The sequence below is a fragment of the Salvelinus fontinalis genome, chromosome 8 (genome assembly GCF_029448725.1).
Source record: "Salvelinus fontinalis isolate EN_2023a chromosome 8, ASM2944872v1, whole genome shotgun sequence".
Taxonomy (NCBI): Eukaryota; Metazoa; Chordata; class Actinopteri; order Salmoniformes; family Salmonidae; genus Salvelinus; species Salvelinus fontinalis.
In genome coordinates, this window is record NC_074672.1 from 48,544,107 (window position 1) to 48,570,094 (window position 25,988).

General features: G+C 40.7%; 1 protein-coding gene across 2 annotated transcripts in view; it reads right to left on the bottom strand.

Annotated features, from left to right (window-relative positions):
- LOC129861366 (regulator of G-protein signaling 17-like) overlaps positions 1-25,988 on the bottom strand; it is a 161,012-nt gene that overhangs the window by 110,003 nt on the left and 25,021 nt on the right. The gene's annotated exons all lie outside the window — the stretch shown is intronic.

The window sequence follows — 25,988 nt, forward strand, 5'->3', positions numbered from 1 at the left end:
TGTGATGGGTTAAATGGGATGTCAAGGGATCTGTAATCTACTGTTTGTGATGGGTTAAATGGGATGTCAAGGGATCTGTAATCTACTGTTTGTGATGGGTTAAATGGGATGTCAAGGGATCTGTAATCTACTGTTTGTGATGGGTTAAATGGGATGTCAAGGGATCTGTAATCTACTGTTTGTGATGGGTTAAATGGGATGTCAAGGGATCTGTAATCTACTGTTTGTGATGGGTTAAATGGGATGTCAAGGGATCTGTAATCTACTGTTTGTGATGGGTTAAATGGGATGTCAAGGGATCTGTAATCTACTGTTTGTGATGGGTTAAATGGGATGTCAAGGGATCTGTAATCTACTGTTTGTGATGGGTTAAATGGGATGTCAAGGGATCTGTAATCTACTGTTTGTGATGGGTTAAATGGGATGTCAAGGGATCTGTAATCTACTGTTTGTGATGGGTTAAATGGGATGTCAAGGGATCTGTAATCTACTGTTTGTGATGGGTTAAATGGGATGTCAAGGGATCTGTAATCTACTGTTTGTGATGGGTTAAATGGGATGTCAAGGGATCTGTAATCTACTGTTTGTGATGGGTTAAATGGGATGTCAAGGGATCTGTAATCTACTGTTTGTGATGGGTTAAATGGGATGTCAAGGGATCTGTAATCTACTGTTTGTGATGGGTTAAATGGGATGTCAAGGGATCTGTAATCTACTGTTTGTGATGGGTTAAATGGGATGTCAAGGGATCTGTAATCTACTGTTTGTGATGGGTTAAATGGGATGTCAAGGGATCTGTAATCTACTGTTTGTGATGGGTTAAATGGGATGTCAAGGGATCTGTAATCTACTGTTTGTGATGGGTTAAATGGGATGTCAAGGGATCTGTAATCTACTGTTTGTGATGGGTTAAATGGGATGTCAAGGGATCTGTAATCTACTGTTTGTGATGGGTTAAATGGGATGTCAAGGGATCTGTAATCTACTGTTTGTGATGGGTTAAATGGGATGTCAAGGGATCTGTAATCTACTGTTTGTGATGGGTTAAATGGGATGTCAAGGGATCTGTAATCTACTGTTTGTGATGGGTTAAATGGGATGTCAAGGGATCTGTAATCTACTGTTTGTGATGGGTTAAATGGGATGTCAAGGGATCTGTAATCTACTGTTTGTGATGGGTTAAATGGGATGTCAAGGGATCTGTAATCTACTGTTTGTGATGGGTTAAATGGGATGTCAAGGGATCTGTAATCTACTGTTTGTGATGGGTTAAATGGGATGTCAAGGGATCTGTAATCTACTGTTTGTGATGGGTTAAATGGGATGTCAAGGGATCTGTAATCTACTGTTTGTGATGGGTTAAATGGGATGTCAAGGGATCTGTAATCTACTGTTTGTGATGGGTTAAATGGGATGTCAAGGGATCTGTAATCTACTGTTTGTGATGGGTTAAATGGGATGTCAAGGGATCTGTAATCTACTGTTTGTGATGGGTTAAATGGGATGTCAAGGGATCTGTAATCTACTGTTTGTGATGGGTTAAATGGGATGTCAAGGGATCTGTAATCTACTGTTTGTGATGGGTTAAATGGGATGTCAAGGGATCTGTAATCTACTGTTTGTGATGGGTTAAATGGGATGTCAAGGGATCTGTAATCTACTGTTTGTGATGGGTTAAATGGGATGTCAAGGGATCTGTAATCTACTGTTTGTGATGGGTTAAATGGGATGTCAAGGGATCTGTAATCTACTGTTTGTGATGGGTTAAATGGGATGTCAAGGGATCTGTAATCTACTGTTTGTGATGGGTTAAATGGGATGTCAAGGGATCTGTAATCTACTGTTTGTGATGGGTTAAATGGGATGTCAAGGGATCTGTAATCTACTGTTTGTGATGGGTTAAATGGGATGTCAAGGGATCTGTAATCTACTGTTTGTGATGGGTTAAATGGGATGTCAAGGGATCTGTAATCTACTGTTTGTGATGGGTTAAATGGGATGTCAAGGGATCTGTAATCTACTGTTTGTGATGGGTTAAATGGGATGTCAAGGGATCTGTAATCTACTGTTTGTGATGGGTTAAATGGGATGTCAAGGGATCTGTAATCTACTGTTTGTGATGGGTTAAATGGGATGTCAAGGGATCTGTAATCTACTGTTTGTGATGGGTTAAATGGGATGTCAAGGGATCTGTAATCTACTGTTTGTGATGGGTTAAATGGGATGTCAAGGGATCTGTAATCTACTGTTTGTGATGGGTTAAATGGGATGTCAAGGGATCTGTAATCTACTGTTTGTGATGGGTTAAATGGGATGTCAAGGGATCTGTAATCTACTGTTTGTGATGGGTTAAATGGGATGTCAAGGGATCTGTAATCTACTGTTTGTGATGGGTTAAATGGGATGTCAAGGGATCTGTAATCTACTGTTTGTGATGGGTTAAATGGGATGTCAAGGGATCTGTAATCTACTGTTTGTGATGGGTTAAATGGGATGTCAAGGGATCTGTAATCTACTGTTTGTGATGGGTTAAATGGGATGTCAAGGGATCTGTAATCTACTGTTTGTGATGGGTTAAATGGGATGTCAAGGGATCTGTAATCTACTGTTTGTGATGGGTTAAATGGGATGTCAAGGGATCTGTAATCTACTGTTTGTGATGGGTTAAATGGGATGTCAAGGGATCTGTAATCTACTGTTTGTGATGGGTTAAATGGGATGTCAAGGGATCTGTAATCTACTGTTTGTGATGGGTTAAATGGGATGTCAAGGGATCTGTAATCTACTGTTTGTGATGGGTTAAATGGGATGTCAAGGGATCTGTAATCTACTGTTTGTGATGGGTTAAATGGGATGTCAAGGGATCTGTAATCTACTGTTTGTGATGGGTTAAATGGGATGTCAAGGGATCTGTAATCTACTGTTTGTGATGGGTTAAATGGGATGTCAAGGGATCTGTAATCTACTGTTTGTGATGGGTTAAATGGGATGTCAAGGGATCTGTAATCTACTGTTTGTGATGGGTTAAATGGGATGTCAAGGGATCTGTAATCTACTGTTTGTGATGGGTTAAATGGGATGTCAAGGGATCTGTAATCTACTGTTTGTGATGGGTTAAATGGGATGTCAAGGGATCTGTAATCTACTGTTTGTGATGGGTTAAATGGGATGTCAAGGGATCTGTAATCTACTGTTTGTGATGGGTTAAATGGGATGTCAAGGGATCTGTAATCTACTGTTTGTGATGGGTTAAATGGGATGTCAAGGGATCTGTAATCTACTGTTTGTGATGGGTTAAATGGGATGTCAAGGGATCTGTAATCTACTGTTTGTGATGGGTTAAATGGGATGTCAAGGGATCTGTAATCTACTGTTTGTGATGGGTTAAATGGGATGTCAAGGGATCTGTAATCTACTGTTTGTGATGGGTTAAATGGGATGTCAAGGGATCTGTAATCTACTGTTTGTGATGGGTTAAATGGGATGTCAAGGGATCTGTAATCTACTGTTTGTGATGGGTTAAATGGGATGTCAAGGGATCTGTAATCTACTGTTTGTGATGGGTTAAATGGGATGTCAAGGGATCTGTAATCTACTGTTTGTGATGGGTTAAATGGGATGTCAAGGGATCTGTAATCTACTGTTTGTGATGGGTTAAATGGGATGTCAAGGGATCTGTAATCTACTGTTTGTGATGGGTTAAATGGGATGTCAAGGGATCTGTAATCTACTGTTTGTGATGGGTTAAATGGGATGTCAAGGGATCTGTAATCTACTGTTTGTGATGGGTTAAATGGGATGTCAAGGGATCTGTAATCTACTGTTTGTGATGGGTTAAATGGGATGTCAAGGGATCTGTAATCTACTGTTTGTGATGGGTTAAATGGGATGTCAAGGGATCTGTAATCTACTGTTTGTGATGGGTTAAATGGGATGTCAAGGGATCTGTAATCTACTGTTTGTGATGGGTTAAATGGGATGTCAAGGGATCTGTAATCTACTGTTTGTGATGGGTTAAATGGGATGTCAAGGGATCTGTAATCTACTGTTTGTGATGGGTTAAATGGGATGTCAAGGGATCTGTAATCTACTGTTTGTGATGGGTTAAATGGGATGTCAAGGGATCTGTAATCTACTGTTTGTGATGGGTTAAATGGGATGTCAAGGGATCTGTAATCTACTGTTTGTGATGGGTTAAATGGGATGTCAAGGGATCTGTAATCTACTGTTTGTGATGGGTTAAATGGGATGTCAAGGGATCTGTAATCTACTGTTTGTGATGGGTTAAATGGGATGTCAAGGGATCTGTAATCTACTGTTTGTGATGGGTTAAATGGGATGTCAAGGGATCTGTAATCTACTGTTTGTGATGGGTTAAATGGGATGTCAAGGGATCTGTAATCTACTGTTTGTGATGGGTTAAATGGGATGTCAAGGGATCTGTAATCTACTGTTTGTGATGGGTTAAATGGGATGTCAAGGGATCTGTAATCTACTGTTTGTGATGGGTTAAATGGGATGTCAAGGGATCTGTAATCTACTGTTTGTGATGGGTTAAATGGGATGTCAAGGGATCTGTAATCTACTGTTTGTGATGGGTTAAATGGGATGTCAAGGGATCTGTAATCTACTGTTTGTGATGGGTTAAATGGGATGTCAAGGGATCTGTAATCTACTGTTTGTGATGGGTTAAATGGGATGTCAAGGGATCTGTAATCTACTGTTTGTGATGGGTTAAATGGGATGTCAAGGGATCTGTAATCTACTGTTTGTGATGGGTTAAATGGGATGTCAAGGGATCTGTAATCTACTGTTTGTGATGGGTTAAATGGGATGTCAAGGGATCTGTAATCTACTGTTTGTGATGGGTTAAATGGGATGTCAAGGGATCTGTAATCTACTGTTTGTGATGGGTTAAATGGGATGTCAAGGGATCTGTAATCTACTGTTTGTGATGGGTTAAATGGGATGTCAAGGGATCTGTAATCTACTGTTTGTGATGGGTTAAATGGGATGTCAAGGGATCTGTAATCTACTGTTTGTGATGGGTTAAATGGGATGTCAAGGGATCTGTAATCTACTGTTTGTGATGGGTTAAATGGGATGTCAAGGGATCTGTAATCTACTGTTTGTGATGGGTTAAATGGGATGTCAAGGGATCTGTAATCTACTGTTTGTGATGGGTTAAATGGGATGTCAAGGGATCTGTAATCTACTGTTTGTGATGGGTTAAATGGGATGTCAAGGGATCTGTAATCTACTGTTTGTGATGGGTTAAATGGGATGTCAAGGGATCTGTAATCTACTGTTTGTGATGGGTTAAATGGGATGTCAAGGGATCTGTAATCTACTGTTTGTGATGGGTTAAATGGGATGTCAAGGGATCTGTAATCTACTGTTTGTGATGGGTTAAATGGGATGTCAAGGGATCTGTAATCTACTGTTTGTGATGGGTTAAATGGGATGTCAAGGGATCTGTAATCTACTGTTTGTGATGGGTTAAATGGGATGTCAAGGGATCTGTAATCTACTGTTTGTGATGGGTTAAATGGGATGTCAAGGGATCTGTAATCTACTGTTTGTGATGGGTTAAATGGGATGTCAAGGGATCTGTAATCTACTGTTTGTGATGGGTTAAATGGGATGTCAAGGGATCTGTAATCTACTGTTTGTGATGGGTTAAATGGGATGTCAAGGGATCTGTAATCTACTGTTTGTGATGGGTTAAATGGGATGTCAAGGGATCTGTAATCTACTGTTTGTGATGGGTTAAATGGGATGTCAAGGGATCTGTAATCTACTGTTTGTGATGGGTTAAATGGGATGTCAAGGGATCTGTAATCTACTGTTTGTGATGGGTTAAATGGGATGTCAAGGGATCTGTAATCTACTGTTTGTGATGGGTTAAATGGGATGTCAAGGGATCTGTAATCTACTGTTTGTGATGGGTTAAATGGGATGTCAAGGGATCTGTAATCTACTGTTTGTGATGGGTTAAATGGGATGTCAAGGGATCTGTAATCTACTGTTTGTGATGGGTTAAATGGGATGTCAAGGGATCTGTAATCTACTGTTTGTGATGGGTTAAATGGGATGTCAAGGGATCTGTAATCTACTGTTTGTGATGGGTTAAATGGGATGTCAAGGGATCTGTAATCTACTGTTTGTGATGGGTTAAATGGGATGTCAAGGGATCTGTAATCTACTGTTTGTGATGGGTTAAATGGGATGTCAAGGGATCTGTAATCTACTGTTTGTGATGGGTTAAATGGGATGTCAAGGGATCTGTAATCTACTGTTTGTGATGGGTTAAATGGGATGTCAAGGGATCTGTAATCTACTGTTTGTGATGGGTTAAATGGGATGTCAAGGGATCTGTAATCTACTGTTTGTGATGGGTTAAATGGGATGTCAAGGGATCTGTAATCTACTGTTTGTGATGGGTTAAATGGGATGTCAAGGGATCTGTAATCTACTGTTTGTGATGGGTTAAATGGGATGTCAAGGGATCTGTAATCTACTGTTTGTGATGGGTTAAATGGGATGTCAAGGGATCTGTAATCTACTGTTTGTGATGGGTTAAATGGGATGTCAAGGGATCTGTAATCTACTGTTTGTGATGGGTTAAATGGGATGTCAAGGGATCTGTAATCTACTGTTTGTGATGGGTTAAATGGGATGTCAAGGGATCTGTAATCTACTGTTTGTGATGGGTTAAATGGGATGTCAAGGGATCTGTAATCTACTGTTTGTGATGGGTTAAATGGGATGTCAAGGGATCTGTAATCTACTGTTTGTGATGGGTTAAATGGGATGTCAAGGGATCTGTAATCTACTGTTTGTGATGGGTTAAATGGGATGTCAAGGGATCTGTAATCTACTGTTTGTGATGGGTTAAATGGGATGTCAAGGGATCTGTAATCTACTGTTTGTGATGGGTTAAATGGGATGTCAAGGGATCTGTAATCTACTGTTTGTGATGGGTTAAATGGGATGTCAAGGGATCTGTAATCTACTGTTTGTGATGGGTTAAATGGGATGTCAAGGGATCTGTAATCTACTGTTTGTGATGGGTTAAATGGGATGTCAAGGGATCTGTAATCTACTGTTTGTGATGGGTTAAATGGGATGTCAAGGGATCTGTAATCTACTGTTTGTGATGGGTTAAATGGGATGTCAAGGGATCTGTAATCTACTGTTTGTGATGGGTTAAATGGGATGTCAAGGGATCTGTAATCTACTGTTTGTGATGGGTTAAATGGGATGTCAAGGGATCTGTAATCTACTGTTTGTGATGGGTTAAATGGGATGTCAAGGGATCTGTAATCTACTGTTTGTGATGGGTTAAATGGGATGTCAAGGGATCTGTAATCTACTGTTTGTGATGGGTTAAATGGGATGTCAAGGGATCTGTAATCTACTGTTTGTGATGGGTTAAATGGGATGTCAAGGGATCTGTAATCTACTGTTTGTGATGGGTTAAATGGGATGTCAAGGGATCTGTAATCTACTGTTTGTGATGGGTTAAATGGGATGTCAAGGGATCTGTAATCTACTGTTTGTGATGGGTTAAATGGGATGTCAAGGGATCTGTAATCTACTGTTTGTGATGGGTTAAATGGGATGTCAAGGGATCTGTAATCTACTGTTTGTGATGGGTTAAATGGGATGTCAAGGGATCTGTAATCTACTGTTTGTGATGGGTTAAATGGGATGTCAAGGGATCTGTAATCTACTGTTTGTGATGGGTTAAATGGGATGTCAAGGGATCTGTAATCTACTGTTTGTGATGGGTTAAATGGGATGTCAAGGGATCTGTAATCTACTGTTTGTGATGGGTTAAATGGGATGTCAAGGGATCTGTAATCTACTGTTTGTGATGGGTTAAATGGGATGTCAAGGGATCTGTAATCTACTGTTTGTGATGGGTTAAATGGGATGTCAAGGGATCTGTAATCTACTGTTTGTGATGGGTTAAATGGGATGTCAAGGGATCTGTAATCTACTGTTTGTGATGGGTTAAATGGGATGTCAAGGGATCTGTAATCTACTGTTTGTGATGGGTTAAATGGGATGTCAAGGGATCTGTAATCTACTGTTTGTGATGGGTTAAATGGGATGTCAAGGGATCTGTAATCTACTGTTTGTGATGGGTTAAATGGGATGTCAAGGGATCTGTAATCTACTGTTTGTGATGGGTTAAATGGGATGTCAAGGGATCTGTAATCTACTGTTTGTGATGGGTTAAATGGGATGTCAAGGGATCTGTAATCTACTGTTTGTGATGGGTTAAATGGGATGTCAAGGGATCTGTAATCTACTGTTTGTGATGGGTTAAATGGGATGTCAAGGGATCTGTAATCTACTGTTTGTGATGGGTTAAATGGGATGTCAAGGGATCTGTAATCTACTGTTTGTGATGGGTTAAATGGGATGTCAAGGGATCTGTAATCTACTGTTTGTGATGGGTTAAATGGGATGTCAAGGGATCTGTAATCTACTGTTTGTGATGGGTTAAATGGGATGTCAAGGGATCTGTAATCTACTGTTTGTGATGGGTTAAATGGGATGTCAAGGGATCTGTAATCTACTGTTTGTGATGGGTTAAATGGGATGTCAAGGGATCTGTAATCTACTGTTTGTGATGGGTTAAATGGGATGTCAAGGGATCTGTAATCTACTGTTTGTGATGGGTTAAATGGGATGTCAAGGGATCTGTAATCTACTGTTTGTGATGGGTTAAATGGGATGTCAAGGGATCTGTAATCTACTGTTTGTGATGGGTTAAATGGGATGTCAAGGGATCTGTAATCTACTGTTTGTGATGGGTTAAATGGGATGTCAAGGGATCTGTAATCTACTGTTTGTGATGGGTTAAATGGGATGTCAAGGGATCTGTAATCTACTGTTTGTGATGGGTTAAATGGGATGTCAAGGGATCTGTAATCTACTGTTTGTGATGGGTTAAATGGGATGTCAAGGGATCTGTAATCTACTGTTTGTGATGGGTTAAATGGGATGTCAAGGGATCTGTAATCTACTGTTTGTGATGGGTTAAATGGGATGTCAAGGGATCTGTAATCTACTGTTTGTGATGGGTTAAATGGGATGTCAAGGGATCTGTAATCTACTGTTTGTGATGGGTTAAATGGGATGTCAAGGGATCTGTAATCTACTGTTTGTGATGGGTTAAATGGGATGTCAAGGGATCTGTAATCTACTGTTTGTGATGGGTTAAATGGGATGTCAAGGGATCTGTAATCTACTGTTTGTGATGGGTTAAATGGGATGTCAAGGGATCTGTAATCTACTGTTTGTGATGGGTTAAATGGGATGTCAAGGGATCTGTAATCTACTGTTTGTGATGGGTTAAATGGGATGTCAAGGGATCTGTAATCTACTGTTTGTGATGGGTTAAATGGGATGTCAAGGGATCTGTAATCTACTGTTTGTGATGGGTTAAATGGGATGTCAAGGGATCTGTAATCTACTGTTTGTGATGGGTTAAATGGGATGTCAAGGGATCTGTAATCTACTGTTTGTGATGGGTTAAATGGGATGTCAAGGGATCTGTAATCTACTGTTTGTGATGGGTTAAATGGGATGTCAAGGGATCTGTAATCTACTGTTTGTGATGGGTTAAATGGGATGTCAAGGGATCTGTAATCTACTGTTTGTGATGGGTTAAATGGGATGTCAAGGGATCTGTAATCTACTGTTTGTGATGGGTTAAATGGGATGTCAAGGGATCTGTAATCTACTGTTTGTGATGGGTTAAATGGGATGTCAAGGGATCTGTAATCTACTGTTTGTGATGGGTTAAATGGGATGTCAAGGGATCTGTAATCTACTGTTTGTGATGGGTTAAATGGGATGTCAAGGGATCTGTAATCTACTGTTTGTGATGGGTTAAATGGGATGTCAAGGGATCTGTAATCTACTGTTTGTGATGGGTTAAATGGGATGTCAAGGGATCTGTAATCTACTGTTTGTGATGGGTTAAATGGGATGTCAAGGGATCTGTAATCTACTGTTTGTGATGGGTTAAATGGGATGTCAAGGGATCTGTAATCTACTGTTTGTGATGGGTTAAATGGGATGTCAAGGGATCTGTAATCTACTGTTTGTGATGGGTTAAATGGGATGTCAAGGGATCTGTAATCTACTGTTTGTGATGGGTTAAATGGGATGTCAAGGGATCTGTAATCTACTGTTTGTGATGGGTTAAATGGGATGTCAAGGGATCTGTAATCTACTGTTTGTGATGGGTTAAATGGGATGTCAAGGGATCTGTAATCTACTGTTTGTGATGGGTTAAATGGGATGTCAAGGGATCTGTAATCTACTGTTTGTGATGGGTTAAATGGGATGTCAAGGGATCTGTAATCTACTGTTTGTGATGGGTTAAATGGGATGTCAAGGGATCTGTAATCTACTGTTTGTGATGGGTTAAATGGGATGTCAAGGGATCTGTAATCTACTGTTTGTGATGGGTTAAATGGGATGTCAAGGGATCTGTAATCTACTGTTTGTGATGGGTTAAATGGGATGTCAAGGGATCTGTAATCTACTGTTTGTGATGGGTTAAATGGGATGTCAAGGGATCTGTAATCTACTGTTTGTGATGGGTTAAATGGGATGTCAAGGGATCTGTAATCTACTGTTTGTGATGGGTTAAATGGGATGTCAAGGGATCTGTAATCTACTGTTTGTGATGGGTTAAATGGGATGTCAAGGGATCTGTAATCTACTGTTTGTGATGGGTTAAATGGGATGTCAAGGGATCTGTAATCTACTGTTTGTGATGGGTTAAATGGGATGTCAAGGGATCTGTAATCTACTGTTTGTGATGGGTTAAATGGGATGTCAAGGGATCTGTAATCTACTGTTTGTGATGGGTTAAATGGGATGTCAAGGGATCTGTAATCTACTGTTTGTGATGGGTTAAATGGGATGTCAAGGGATCTGTAATCTACTGTTTGTGATGGGTTAAATGGGATGTCAAGGGATCTGTAATCTACTGTTTGTGATGGGTTAAATGGGATGTCAAGGGATCTGTAATCTACTGTTTGTGATGGGTTAAATGGGATGTCAAGGGATCTGTAATCTACTGTTTGTGATGGGTTAAATGGGATGTCAAGGGATCTGTAATCTACTGTTTGTGATGGGTTAAATGGGATGTCAAGGGATCTGTAATCTACTGTTTGTGATGGGTTAAATGGGATGTCAAGGGATCTGTAATCTACTGTTTGTGATGGGTTAAATGGGATGTCAAGGGATCTGTAATCTACTGTTTGTGATGGGTTAAATGGGATGTCAAGGGATCTGTAATCTACTGTTTGTGATGGGTTAAATGGGATGTCAAGGGATCTGTAATCTACTGTTTGTGATGGGTTAAATGGGATGTCAAGGGATCTGTAATCTACTGTTTGTGATGGGTTAAATGGGATGTCAAGGGATCTGTAATCTACTGTTTGTGATGGGTTAAATGGGATGTCAAGGGATCTGTAATCTACTGTTTGTGATGGGTTAAATGGGATGTCAAGGGATCTGTAATCTACTGTTTGTGATGGGTTAAATGGGATGTCAAGGGATCTGTAATCTACTGTTTGTGATGGGTTAAATGGGATGTCAAGGGATCTGTAATCTACTGTTTGTGATGGGTTAAATGGGATGTCAAGGGATCTGTAATCTACTGTTTGTGATGGGTTAAATGGGATGTCAAGGGATCTGTAATCTACTGTTTGTGATGGGTTAAATGGGATGTCAAGGGATCTGTAATCTACTGTTTGTGATGGGTTAAATGGGATGTCAAGGGATCTGTAATCTACTGTTTGTGATGGGTTAAATGGGATGTCAAGGGATCTGTAATCTACTGTTTGTGATGGGTTAAATGGGATGTCAAGGGATCTGTAATCTACTGTTTGTGATGGGTTAAATGGGATGTCAAGGGATCTGTAATCTACTGTTTGTGATGGGTTAAATGGGATGTCAAGGGATCTGTAATCTACTGTTTGTGATGGGTTAAATGGGATGTCAAGGGATCTGTAATCTACTGTTTGTGATGGGTTAAATGGGATGTCAAGGGATCTGTAATCTACTGTTTGTGATGGGTTAAATGGGATGTCAAGGGATCTGTAATCTACTGTTTGTGATGGGTTAAATGGGATGTCAAGGGATCTGTAATCTACTGTTTGTGATGGGTTAAATGGGATGTCAAGGGATCTGTAATCTACTGTTTGTGATGGGTTAAATGGGATGTCAAGGGATCTGTAATCTACTGTTTGTGATGGGTTAAATGGGATGTCAAGGGATCTGTAATCTACTGTTTGTGATGGGTTAAATGGGATGTCAAGGGATCTGTAATCTACTGTTTGTGATGGGTTAAATGGGATGTCAAGGGATCTGTAATCTACTGTTTGTGATGGGTTAAATGGGATGTCAAGGGATCTGTAATCTACTGTTTGTGATGGGTTAAATGGGATGTCAAGGGATCTGTAATCTACTGTTTGTGATGGGTTAAATGGGATGTCAAGGGATCTGTAATCTACTGTTTGTGATGGGTTAAATGGGATGTCAAGGGATCTGTAATCTACTGTTTGTGATGGGTTAAATGGGATGTCAAGGGATCTGTAATCTACTGTTTGTGATGGGTTAAATGGGATGTCAAGGGATCTGTAATCTACTGTTTGTGATGGGTTAAATGGGATGTCAAGGGATCTGTAATCTACTGTTTGTGATGGGTTAAATGGGATGTCAAGGGATCTGTAATCTACTGTTTGTGATGGGTTAAATGGGATGTCAAGGGATCTGTAATCTACTGTTTGTGATGGGTTAAATGGGATGTCAAGGGATCTGTAATCTACTGTTTGTGATGGGTTAAATGGGATGTCAAGGGATCTGTAATCTACTGTTTGTGATGGGTTAAATGGGATGTCAAGGGATCTGTAATCTACTGTTTGTGATGGGTTAAATGGGATGTCAAGGGATCTGTAATCTACTGTTTGTGATGGGTTAAATGGGATGTCAAGGGATCTGTAATCTACTGTTTGTGATGGGTTAAATGGGATGTCAAGGGATCTGTAATCTACTGTTTGTGATGGGTTAAATGGGATGTCAAGGGATCTGTAATCTACTGTTTGTGATGGGTTAAATGGGATGTCAAGGGATCTGTAATCTACTGTTTGTGATGGGTTAAATGGGATGTCAAGGGATCTGTAATCTACTGTTTGTGATGGGTTAAATGGGATGTCAAGGGACCATCATCGACTCAGTGGGTTTTGTCCAACATGTCTCTGGACCTACTCACTGCCACAGTCATACTCTGGACCTAGTTTTGTCCCATGGAATAAATGTTGTAGATCTTAATGTTTTTCCACATAATCCTGGACTATCGGACCACCATTTTATTACGTTTGCAATCGCAACAAATAATCTGCTCAGACCCCAACCAAGGAGCATCAAAAGTCGTGCTATAAATTCTCAGACAACACAAAAATTCCTTGATGCCCTTCCAGACTCCTTCTGCCTACCCAAGGACGTCAGAGGACAAAAATCAGTTAACCACTTAACTGAGGAACTCAATTTAACCTTGCGCAATACCCTAGATGCAGTTGCACCCCTAAAAACGAAAAACATTTGTCATAAGAAACTAGCTCCCTGGTATACAGAAAATACCCGAGCTTTGAAGCAAGCTTCCAGGAAATTGGAACGGAAATGGCGCCACACAAAACTGGAAGTCTTCCGACTAGCTTGGAAAGACAGTACCGTGCAGTACCGAAGAGCCCTCACTGCTGCTCGATCATCCTACTTTTCCAACTTAATCGAGGAAAATAAGAACAATCCAAAATTTCTTTTTGATACTGTTGCAAAGCTAACTAAAAAGCAGCATTCCCCAAGAGAGGATGGCTTTCACTTCAGCAGTAATAAATTCATGAACTTCTTTGAGGAAAAGATCATGACCATTAGAAAGCAAATTACGGACTCCTCTTTGAATCTGCGTATTCCTCCAGGGCTTAGCTGTCCTGGATCTGCACAGCTCTGCGAGGGCCTGGGATCGGGAGAGACACTTAAGTGTTTTAGTACTATATCTCTTGACACAATGATGAAAATAATCATGGCCTCTAAACCTTCAAGCTGCATACTGGATCCTATTCCTACTAAACTGCTGAAGGAGCTGCTTCCTGTGCTTGGCCCTCCTATGTTGAACATAATAAACAGCTCTCTATCCACCGGATGTGTACCAAACTCACTAAAAGTGGCAGTGATAAAGCCTCTCTTGAAAAAGCCAAACCTTGACCCGGAAAATATAAAAAACTATCGGCCTATATCGAATCTTCCATTCCTCTCAAAAATTTTAGAAAAAGCTGTTGCGCAGCAACTCACTGCCTTTCTGAAGACAAACAATGTATACGAAATGCTTCAGTCTGGTTTTAGACCCCATCATAGCACTGAGACTGCACTTGTGAAGGTGGTAAATGACCTTTTAATGGCGTCAGACCGAGGCTCTGCATCTGTCCTCGTGCTACTAGACCTTAGTGCTGCCTTTGACACCATCGATCACCACATTCTTTTGGAGAGACTGGAAACCCAAATTGGTCTACACGGACAAGTTCTGGCCTGGTTTAGATCTTACCTGTCGGAAAGATATCAGTTTGTCTCTGTGAATGGTCTGTCCTCTGACAAATCAACTGTACATTTCGGTGTTCCTCAAGGTTCCGTTTTAGGACCACTATTGTTTTCACTATATATTTTACCTCTTGGGGATGTTATTCGAAAACATAATGTTAACTTTCACTGCTATGCGGATGACACACAGCTGTACATTTCAATGAAACATGGTGAAGCCCCAAAATTGCCCTCGCTAGAAGCCTGTGTTTCAGACATAAGGAAGTGGATGGCTGAAAACTTTCTACTTTTAAACTCGGACAAAACAGAGATGCTTGTTCTAGGTCCCAAGAAACAAAGAGATCTTCTGTTAAATTTGACAATTCATCTTGATGGTTGTAAAGTCGTCTCAAATAAAACTGTGAAGGACCTCGGCGTTACTCTTGACCCTGATCTCTCTTTTGACGAACATATCAAGACTGTTTCAAGGACAGCTTTTTTCCATCTACGTAACATTGCAAAAATCAGAAATTTTCTGTCCAAAAATGATGCAGAAAAATTAATCCATGCATTTGTTACTTCTAGGTTAGACTACTGCAATGCTCTACTTTCCGGCTACCCGGATAAAGCACTAAATAAACTTCAGTTAGTGCTAAATACAGCTGCTAGAATCCTGACTAGAACCAAGAAATTTGATCATATTACTCCAGTGCTAGCTTCCCTACACTGGCTTCCCGTTAAGGCAAGGGCTGATTTCAAGGTTTTACTGTTAACCTTTAAAGCATTACATGGGCTTGCTCCTACCTATCTTTCCGAGTTGGTCCTGCCGTACATACCTACACGTACGCTACGGTCACAAGACGCAGGCCTCCTAATTGTCCCTAAAATTTCTAAGCAAACAGCTGGAGGCAGGGCTTTCTCCTATAGATCTCCATTTTTATGGAACAGTCTGCCTACCCATGTGAGAGACGCAGACTCAGTCTCAACCTTTAAGTCTTTACTGAAGACTTATCTCTTCAGTAGGTCATATGATTGAGTGTAGTCTGGCCCAGGAGTGTGAAGGTGAACGGAAAGGCTCTGGAGCAACGAACCGCCCTTGCTGTCTCTCCAGGGCCGGTTCCCCTCCCTCCACTGGGATTCTCTGCCTCTAACCCTGTTACTGGGGCTGAGTCACTGGCTTGCTGGTGCTCTTTCATGCCGTCCCTAGGAGGGGTGCGTCACTTGAGTGGGTTGAGATACTGACGTGAACTTCCTGTCTGGGTTGGCGCCCCCCCTTGGTTGTGCTGTGATGGAGACCTTTGTGGGCTATACTCGGCCTTGTCTCAGGATTGTAAGTTGGTGGTTGAGGATATCCCTCTAGTGGTGTGGGGGCTGTGCTTTGGCAGAGTGGGTGGGGTTATATCCTTCCTGTTTGGCCCTGTCCGGGGGTTTCTTCGGATGGGGCCACAGTGTCTCCTGACCGCTCCTGTCTCAGCCTCCAGTATTTATGCTGCAGTAGTTTATGTGTCGGGGGGCTAGGGTCTGTTGGTTATACCTGGAATACTTCTCCTGTCTTATCCAGTGTCCTGTGTGAATTTAAGTATGCTCTCTCTAATTCTCTCGTTCTCTCTTTCTCTCTGAGAACCTGAGCCCTAGGACCATACGTCAGGACTACCGGGCATGCTGACACCTTGCTGTCCCCAGTCCGCCCGGCCTTGCTGTTATTCCAGTTTCAACTGTTTCTGCCTGCGGTTACGAAACCCCTACCTGTCCCAGACCTGCAGTTTTCAACTCTTAATGATCGGCTATGAAAAGCCAACTGAGATTTATTCCTGATTATTATTTGACCATGCTTGTCATTTATGAACATTTTGAAAATCTTGGCTCTCTCTAATTTTCTCCTCTCTTTCTCTCGGAGGACCTGAGCCCTAGGACCATACGTCGGGACTACCGGCCGTGGTGACTCCTTGCTGCCCCCAGTCCGCCTGGCCTTGCTGCTATTCCAGTTTCAACTCTTCTGCCTGCGGTTATGGAACCCCTACCTGTCCCAGACCTGCTGTTTTCAACTCTTAATGATCGGCTATGAAAAGCCAACTGAGATTTATTCCTGATTATTATTTGACCATGCTTGTCATTTATGAACATTTTGAAAATCTTGGCTCTCTCTAATTTTCTCCTTCTCTCTTTCTTTCTCTCGGAGGACCTGGGCCCTAGGACCATGCATCGGGACTGCCGCCCGTGGTGACTCCTTGCTGTCCCCAGTCCGCCTGGCCTTGCTGCTATTCCAGTTTCAGCTGTTCTGCCTGCGGTTATGGAACCGCCACCTGTCCCAGACCTGTTGTTTTTCAACTCTTAATGATCAGCTATGAAAAGCCAACTGAAAATTATTCATGATTATTATTTGACCATGCTTGTCACTTATGAACATTTTTGAACATCTTGGCATAGTTCTGTTATAATCTCCACCCGGCACAGCCAGAAGAGGACTGGCCACCCCTCATAGCCTGGTTCCTCTCTAGGTTTCTTCCTAGGTTTTGGCCTTTCTAGGGAGTTTTTCCTAGCCACCGTGCTTCTACACCTGCATTCTAGCTGTTTGGGGTTTTAGGCTGGGTTTCTGTACAGCACTTCGAGATATTATCTGATGTACGAAGGGCTATATAAAATAAAATTGATTGAAAATTGTAATCTACTGTTTGTGATGGGTTAAATGGGATGTCAAGGGATCTGTAATCTACTGTTTGTGATGGGTTAAATGGGATGTCAAGGGATCTGTAATCTACTGTTTGTGATGGGTTAAATGGGATGTCAAGGGATCTGTAATCTACTGTTTGTGATGGGTTAAATGGGATGTCAAGGGATCTGTAATCTACTGTTTGTGATGGGTTAAATGGGATGTCAAGGGATCTGTAATCTACTGTTTGTGATGGGTTAAATGGGATGTCAAGGGATCTGTAATCTACTGTTTGTGATGGGTTAAATGGGATGTCAAGGGATCTGTAATCTACTGTTTGTGATGGGTTAAATGGGATGTCAAGGGATCTGTAATCTACTGTTTGTGATGGGTTAAATGGGATGTCAAGGGATCTGTAATCTACTGTTTGTGATGGGTTAACTGGGATGTCAAGGGATCTGTAATCTACTGTTTGTGATGGGTTAAATGGGATGTCAAGGGATCTGTAATCTACTGTTTGTGATGGGTTAAATGGGATGTCAAGGGATCTGTAATCTACTGTTTGTGATGGGTTAAATGGGATGTCAAGGGATCTGTAATCTACTGTTTGTGATGGGTTAAATGGGATGTCAAGGGATCTGTAATCTACTGTTTGTGATGGGTTAAATGGGATGTCAAGGGATCTGTAATCTACTGTTTGTGATGGGTTAAATGGGATGTCAAGGGATCTGTAATCTACTGTTTGTGATGGGTTAAATGGGATGTCAAGGGATCTGTAATCTACTGTTTGTGATGGGTTAAATGGGATGTCAAGGGATCTGTAATCTACTGTTTGTGATGGGTTAAATGGGATGTCAAGGGATCTGTAATCTACTGTTTGTGATGGGTTAAATGGGATGTCAAGGGATCTGTAATCTACTGTTTGTGATGGGTTAAATGGGATGTCAAGGGATCTGTAATCTACTGTTTGTGATGGGTTAAATGGGATGTCAAGGGATCTGTAATCTACTGTTTGTGATGGGTTAAATGGGATGTCAAGGGATCTGTAATCTACTGTTTGTGATGGGTTAAATGGGATGTCAAGGGATCTGTAATCTACTGTTTGTGATGGGTTAAATGGGATGTCAAGGGATCTGTAATCTACTGTTTGTGATGGGTTAAATGGGATGTCAAGGGATCTGTAATCTACTGTTTGTGATGGGTTAAATGGGATGTCAAGGGATCTGTAATCTACTGTTTGTGATGGGTTAAATGGGATGTCAAGGGATCTGTAATCTACTGTTTGTGATGGGTTAAATGGGATGTCAAGGGATCTGTAATCTACTGTTTGTGATGGGTTAAATGGGATGTCAAGGGATCTGTAATCTACTGTTTGTGATGGGTTAAATGGGATGTCAAGGGATCTGTAATCTACTGTTTGTGATGGGTTAAATGGGATGTCAAGGGATCTGTAATCTACTGTTTGTGATGGGTTAAATGGGATGTCAAGGGATCTGTAATCTACTGTTTGTGATGGGTTAAATGGGATGTCAAGGGATCTGTAATCTACTGTTTGTGATGGGTTAAATGGGATGTCAAGGGATCTGTAATCTACTGTTTGTGAGGGTTAAATGGGATGTCAAGGGATCTGTAATCTACTGTTTGTGATGGGTTAAATGGGATGTCAAGGGATCTGTAATCTACTGTTTGTGATGGGTTAAATGGGATGTCAAGGGATCTGTAATCTACTGTTTGTGATGGGTTAAATGGGATGTCAAGGGATCTGTAATCTACTGTTTGTGATGGGTTAAATGGGATGTCAAGGGATCTGTAATCTACTGTTTGTGATGGGTTAAATGGGATGTCAAGGGATCTGTAATCTACTGTTTGTGATGGGTTAAATGGGATGTCAAGGGATCTGTAATCTACTGTTTGTGATGGGTTAAATGGGATGTCAAGGGATCTGTAATCTACTGTTTGTGATGGGTTAAATGGGATGTCAAGGGATCTGTAATCTACTGTTTGTGATGGGTTAAATGGGATGTCAAGGGATCTGTAATCTACTGTTTGTGATGGGTTAAATGGGATGCCAAGGGATCTGTAATCTACTGTTTGTGATGGGTTAAATGGGATGTCAAGGGATCTGTAATCTACTGTTTGTGGTGGGTTAAGTGGGATGTCAAGGGATCTGTAATCTACTGTTTGTGATGTGTTAAATGAGATGTCAAGGGATCTGTAATCTACTGTTTGTGATGGGTTAAATGGGATGTCAAGGGATCTGTAATCTACTGTTTGTGATGGGTTAAATGGGATGTCAAGGGATCTGTAATCTACTGTTTGTGATGGGTTAAATGGGATGTCAAGGGTCTGTAATCTACTGTTTGTGATGGGTTAAATGGGATGTCAAGGGATCTGTAATCTACTGTTTGTGATGGGTTAAATGGGATGTCAAGGGATCTGTAATCTACTGTTTGTGATGGGTTAAATGGGATGTCAAGGGATCTGTAATCTACTGTTTGTGATGGGTTAAATGGGATGTCAAGGGATCTGTAATCTACTGTTTGTGATGGGTTAAATGGGATGTCAAGGGATCTGTAATCTACTGTTTGTGATGGGTTAAATGGGATGTCAAGGGATCTGTAATCTACTGTTTGTGATGGGTTAAATGGGATGTCAAGGGATCTGTAATCTACTGTTTGTGATGGGTTAAATGGGATGTCAAGGGATCTGTAATCTACTGTTTGTGATGGGTTAAATGGGATGTCAAGGGATCTGTAATCTACTGTTTGTGATGGGTTAAATGGGATGTCAAGGGATCTGTAATCTACTGTTTGTGATGGGTTAAATGGGATGTCAAGGGATCTGTAATCTACTGTTTGTGATGGGTTAAATGGGATGTCAAGGGATCTGTAATCTACTGTTTGTGATGGGTTAAATGGGATGTCAAGGGATCTGTAATCTACTGTTTGTGATGGGTTAAATGGGATGTCAAGGGATCTGTAATCTACTGTTTGTGATGGGTTAAATGGGATGTCAAGGGATCTGTAATCTACTGTTTGTGATGGGTTAAATGGGATGTCAAGGGATCTGTAATCTACTGTTTGTGATGGGTTAAATGGGATGTCAAGGGATCTGTAATCTACTGTTTGTGATGGGTTAAATGGGATGTCAAGGGATCTGTAATCTACTGTTTGTGATGGGTTAAATGGGATGTCAAGGGATCTGTAATCTACTGTTTGTGATGGGTTAAATGGGATGTCAAGGGATCTGTAATCTACTGTTTGTGATGGGTTAAATGGGATGTCAAGGGATCTGTAATCTACTGTTTGTGATGGGTTAAATGGGATGTCAAGGGATCTGTAATCTACTGTTTGTGATGGGTTAAATGGGATGTCAAGGGATCTGTAATCTACTGTTTGTGATGGGTTAAATGGGATGTCAAGGGATCTGTAATCTACTGTTTGTGATGGGTTAAATGGGATGTCAAGGGATCTGTAATCTACTGTTTGTGATGGGTTAAATGGGATGTCAAGGGATCTGTAATCTACTGTTTGTGATGGGTTAAATGGGATGTCAAGGGATCTGTAATCTACTGTTTGTGATGGGTTAAATGGGATGTCAAGGGATCTGTAATCTACTGTTTGTGATGGGTTAAATGGGATGTCAAGGGATCTGTAATCTACTGTTTGTGATGGGTTAAATGGGATGTCAAGGGATCTGTAATCTACTGTTTGTGATGGGTTAAATGGGATGTCAAGGGATCTGTAATCTACTGTTTGTGATGGGTTAAATGGGATGTCAAGGGATCTGTAATCTACTGTTTGTGATGGGTTAAATGGGATGTCAAGGGATCTGTAATCTACTGTTTGTGATGGGTTAAATGGGATGTCAAGGGATCTGTAATCTACTGTTTGTGATGGGTTAAATGGGATGTCAAGGGATCTGTAATCTACTGTTTGTGATGGGTTAAATGGGATGTCAAGGGATCTGTAATCTACTGTTTGTGATGGGTTAAATGGGATGTCAAGGGATCTGTAATCTACTGTTTGTGATGGGTTAAATGGGATGTCAAGGGATCTGTAATCTACTGTTTGTGATGGGTTAAATGGGATGTCAAGGGATCTGTAATCTACTGTTTGTGATGGGTTAAATGGGATGTCAAGGGATCTGTAATCTACTGTTTGTGATGGGTTAAATGGGATGTCAAGGGATCTGTAATCTACTGTTTGTGATGGGTTAAATGGGATGTCAAGGGATCTGTAATCTACTGTTTGTGATGGGTTAAATGGGATGTCAAGGGATCTGTAATCTACTGTTTGTGATGGGTTAAATGGGATGTCAAGGGATCTGTAATCTACTGTTTGTGATGGGTTAAATGGGATGTCAAGGGATCTGTAATCTACTGTTTGTGATGGGTTAAATGGGATGTCAAGGGATCTGTAATCTACTGTTTGTGATGGGTTAAATGGGATGTCAAGGGATCTGTAATCTACTGTTTGTGATGGGTTAAATGGGATGTCAAGGGATCTGTAATCTACTGTTTGTGATGGGTTAAATGGGATGTCAAGGGATCTGTAATCTACTGTTTGTGATGGGTTAAATGAGATGTCAAGGGATCTGTAATCTACTGTTTGTGATGGGTTAAATGGGATGTCAAGGGATCTGTAATCTACTGTTTGTGATGGGTTAAATGGGATGTCAAGGGATCCGTAATCTACTGTTTGTGATGGGTTAAATGGGATGTCAAGGGATCTGTAATCTACTGTTTGTGATGGGTTAACTGGGATGTCAAGGGATCTGTAATCTACTGTTTGTGATGGGTTAAATGGGATGTCAAGGGATCTGTAATCTACTGTTTGTGATGGGTTAAATGGGATGTCAAGGGATCTGTAATCTACTGTTTGTGATGGGTTAAATGGGATGTCAAGGGATCTGTAATCTACTGTTTGTGGTTAAATGGGATGTCAAGGGATCTGTAATCTACTGTTTGTGATGGGTTAAATGGGATGTCAAGGGATCTGTAATCTACTGTTTGTGATGGGTTAAATGGGATGTCAAGGGATCTGTAATCTACTGTTTGTGATGGGTTAAATGGGATGTCAAGGGATCTGTAATCTACTGTTTGTGATGGGTTAAATGGGATGTCAAGGGATCTGTAATCTACTGTTTGTGGTTAAATGGGATGTCAAGGGATCTGTAATCTACTGTTTGTGATGGGTTAAATGGGATGTCAAGGGATCTGTAATCTACTGTTTGTGATGGGTTAATTGGGATGTCAAGGGATCTGTAATCTACTGTTTGTGATGGGTTAACTGGGATGTCAAGGGATCTGTAATCTACTGTTTGTGATGGGTTAAATGGGATGTCAAGGGATCTGTAATCTACTGTTTGTGATGGGTTAAATGGGATGTCAAGGGATCTGTAATCTACTGTTTGTGATGGGTTAAATGGGATGTCAAGGGATCTGTAATCTACTGTTTGTGATGGGTTAAATGGGATGTCAAGGGATCTGTAATCTACTGTTTGTGATGGGTTAAATGGGATGTCAAGGGATCTGTAATCTACTGTTTGTGATGGGTTAACTGGGATGTCAAGGGATCTGTAATCTACTGTTTGTGATGGGTTAAATGGGATGTCAAGGGATCTGTAATCTACTGTTTGTGATGGGTTAAATGGGATGTCAAGGGATCTGTAATCTACTGTTTGTGATGGGTTAAATGGGATGTCAAGGGATCTGTAATCTACTGTTTGTGATGGGTTAAATGGGATGTCAAGGGATCTGTAATCTACTGTTTGTGATGGGTTAAATGGGATGTCAAGGGATCTGTAATCTACTGTTTGTGATGGGTTAAATGGGATGTCAAGGGATCTGTAATCTACTGTTTGTGATGGGTTAAATGGGATGTCAAGGGATCTGTAATCTACTGTTTGTGATGGGTTAAATGGGATGTCAAGGGATCTGTAATCTACTGTTTGTGATGGGTTAAATGGGATGTCAAGGGATCTGTAATCTACTGTTTGTGATGGGTTAAATGGGATGTCAAGGGATCTGTAATCTACTGTTTGTGATGGGTTAAATGGGATGTCAAGGGATCTGTAATCTACTGTTTGTGATGGGTTAAATGGGATGTCAAGGGATCTGTAATCTACTGTTTGTGATGGGTTAAATGGGATGTCAAGGGATCTGTAATCTACTGTTTGTGATGGGTTAAATGGGATGTCAAGGGATCTGTAATCTACTGTTTGTGATGGGTTAAATGGGATGTCAAGGGATCTGTAATCTACTGTTTGTGATGGGTTAAATGGGATGTCAAGGGATCTGTAATCTACTGTTTGTGATGGGTTAAATGGGATGTCAAGGGATCTGTAATCTACTGTTTGTGATGGGTTAAATGGGATGTCAAGGGATCTGTAATCTACTGTTTGTGATGGGTTAAATTGGATGTCAAGGGATCTGTAATCTACTGTTTGTGGTTAAATGGAAACTGAAATCTGGACATTGACTAACCAGAATAACCTACTGTTTACTCCAAAGTCCTCTGATAATATTAGTGCCGTGCGAATCGACATCCCTGTGTTTTCAGAGAAATGTCTTGAGGTTGACAGGTGTTGCTCGCGGTTTGAGCAAGATAACAATAACTGATTGGATAAATTGAACGAAGTTCTGCGCATAGCCCATATATGAAGGACCTACACGGATCAACGTTCATTCGTTTTTTGCGAATGAACATCGCCAAATGCATCATTAAACAAATATTGCGCCAATTTAATGCAACCCTTGCTGTTAACAGATGGCAAAGCAGCAGCACACGACTGACGTCAACGCTTGGAACAAGTTCACTTTCTCATCCATAGCCTTAAAATGCATCTCAAGTGCAAGTTAACTGTTTCGCTGACACCTGAAGGCTGAGGGGCATTTTAGGACGTACTGCGGATCGCCAGAAATATCCTAATGATTATGATCACACTTCCTCAATTCAGATATTATGGCGACACTATACCAAAGATGGTTTGCTTTAGAAACTTCTGAACGAGTTATCGGCCTGTTATCTTCAGGACATGAAGTATCTTCACACCTAGAAAAACAACTCCGGGCTTTCGTCATAACTGTCAATTTATACACATTATAACAATTAAATAAGGAAGTACAGGGGGCACTTTGGAAAACACTTTACCCGTCCGAATGGTCCTCTGGAATAACGGATATTCTGAGGTAATAAATACATAACCAACGTTCTCTAGTAATACTAGTCCCGTGTGAAATAGGCCTAGAGCCTTTACTAATAATAACTCCTGCAGAATGAAGCATGTATTGGTGTAAAATTATACACTAAATGTTGGCTAAATTTGGACATGGGAACAGGAATGGAGAAATATGATTTATTTGTTTACGCATCTTGGAGAGAATGCGATGGTCAGTTAGATACGATCTGTAGAGGTGCCGTCTTCATCATGAAAGATGATAGTATTTCAACCACATAAAACATGCATCGAACCTGAACTGAAACGTTATCAGAAACTATTCTATCCTATTCCTTACAACCGTTTTTATTGTATTATTGTTTTGGCTAAACGTCTTTACTCCACGAAAGAAGACAGAGAACTTCACCGACGTCAACTAGATTGAAGCATTCATTCTATCCATTTATGACAGCGTTCATTCTATCCATTTATGACATCATTCATTCTATCTATTTATGACATCATTCATTCTATCCATTTATGACGTCATTCATTCTATCTATTTATGACGTCATTCATTCTATCTATTTATGACGTCATTCATTCTATCCATTTATGACATCATTCATTCTATCTATTTATGACATCATTCAATCTATCCATTTATGACATCATTCAATCTATCCATTTATGACAGCGTTCATTCTATCCATTTATGACATCATTCTGTTGAGCAATGGTTTGTTTAGTCTTCTAGGGCAACATATAATGACAGAAGAGAAGCTGCATGGATCTAATTATAGACAAGTTGACTAACAAATAGCCTATCAAAATGTCGGAAATTATATGCAGAAACATATCTAAATGGGGAAAAACAAAATCCTGGGCCCCCTGTCAAAACATCGTTCTGTATTCAGTATCCAGGCGGCATCACATCTGGCCGTGATTGGGAGTCCCATAGGGCAGCGCACAATTGGCTCAGCGTCGTCCGGGTTTAGCTGGGGTAGTGTCACGTTCCTGACCTGTTTTCTGTTGTTTTTGTATGTGTTTAGTTGGTCAGGGCGTGAGTTGGGGTGGGCATTCTATGTTGTGTGTTTCTATGTTGGGTTAAATGTGTTGCCTGATATGGTTCTCAATTAGAGGCAGGTGTTTGACGTTTTCTCTGATTGAGAACCATATTAAGGTAGGCTGTTCTCACTGTTTGTTTGTGGGTGATTGTTCCTGTGTCTGTGTCTGTTTCACCACACGGGACTGTTTCGTTTGTTCATTCGTTTGGCTAGTCTTTCTTGTTCGTGCGTTCTTCGTGTCTATATGTAAGTTCTCAAGTTCAGGTCTGTCTACGTCGTTTGTTGTTTTGTAGTTTGTGTAAGAGTTTTCGTGTTTCGTCTTTCTTTAATAAATTCCATTATGTCTGCATTCAACGCTGCATTTTGGTCCGACCCTTACTCCTCCTCCTCATCCGAGGAGGAGGCATTAGACAGCCGTTACAGGTAGGCCGTCATTGTAAATAATAATTTGTTCTTAACTGACTAGGCATAGTTAAATAAAGGTTAAAAAAAAATTTTAAAAA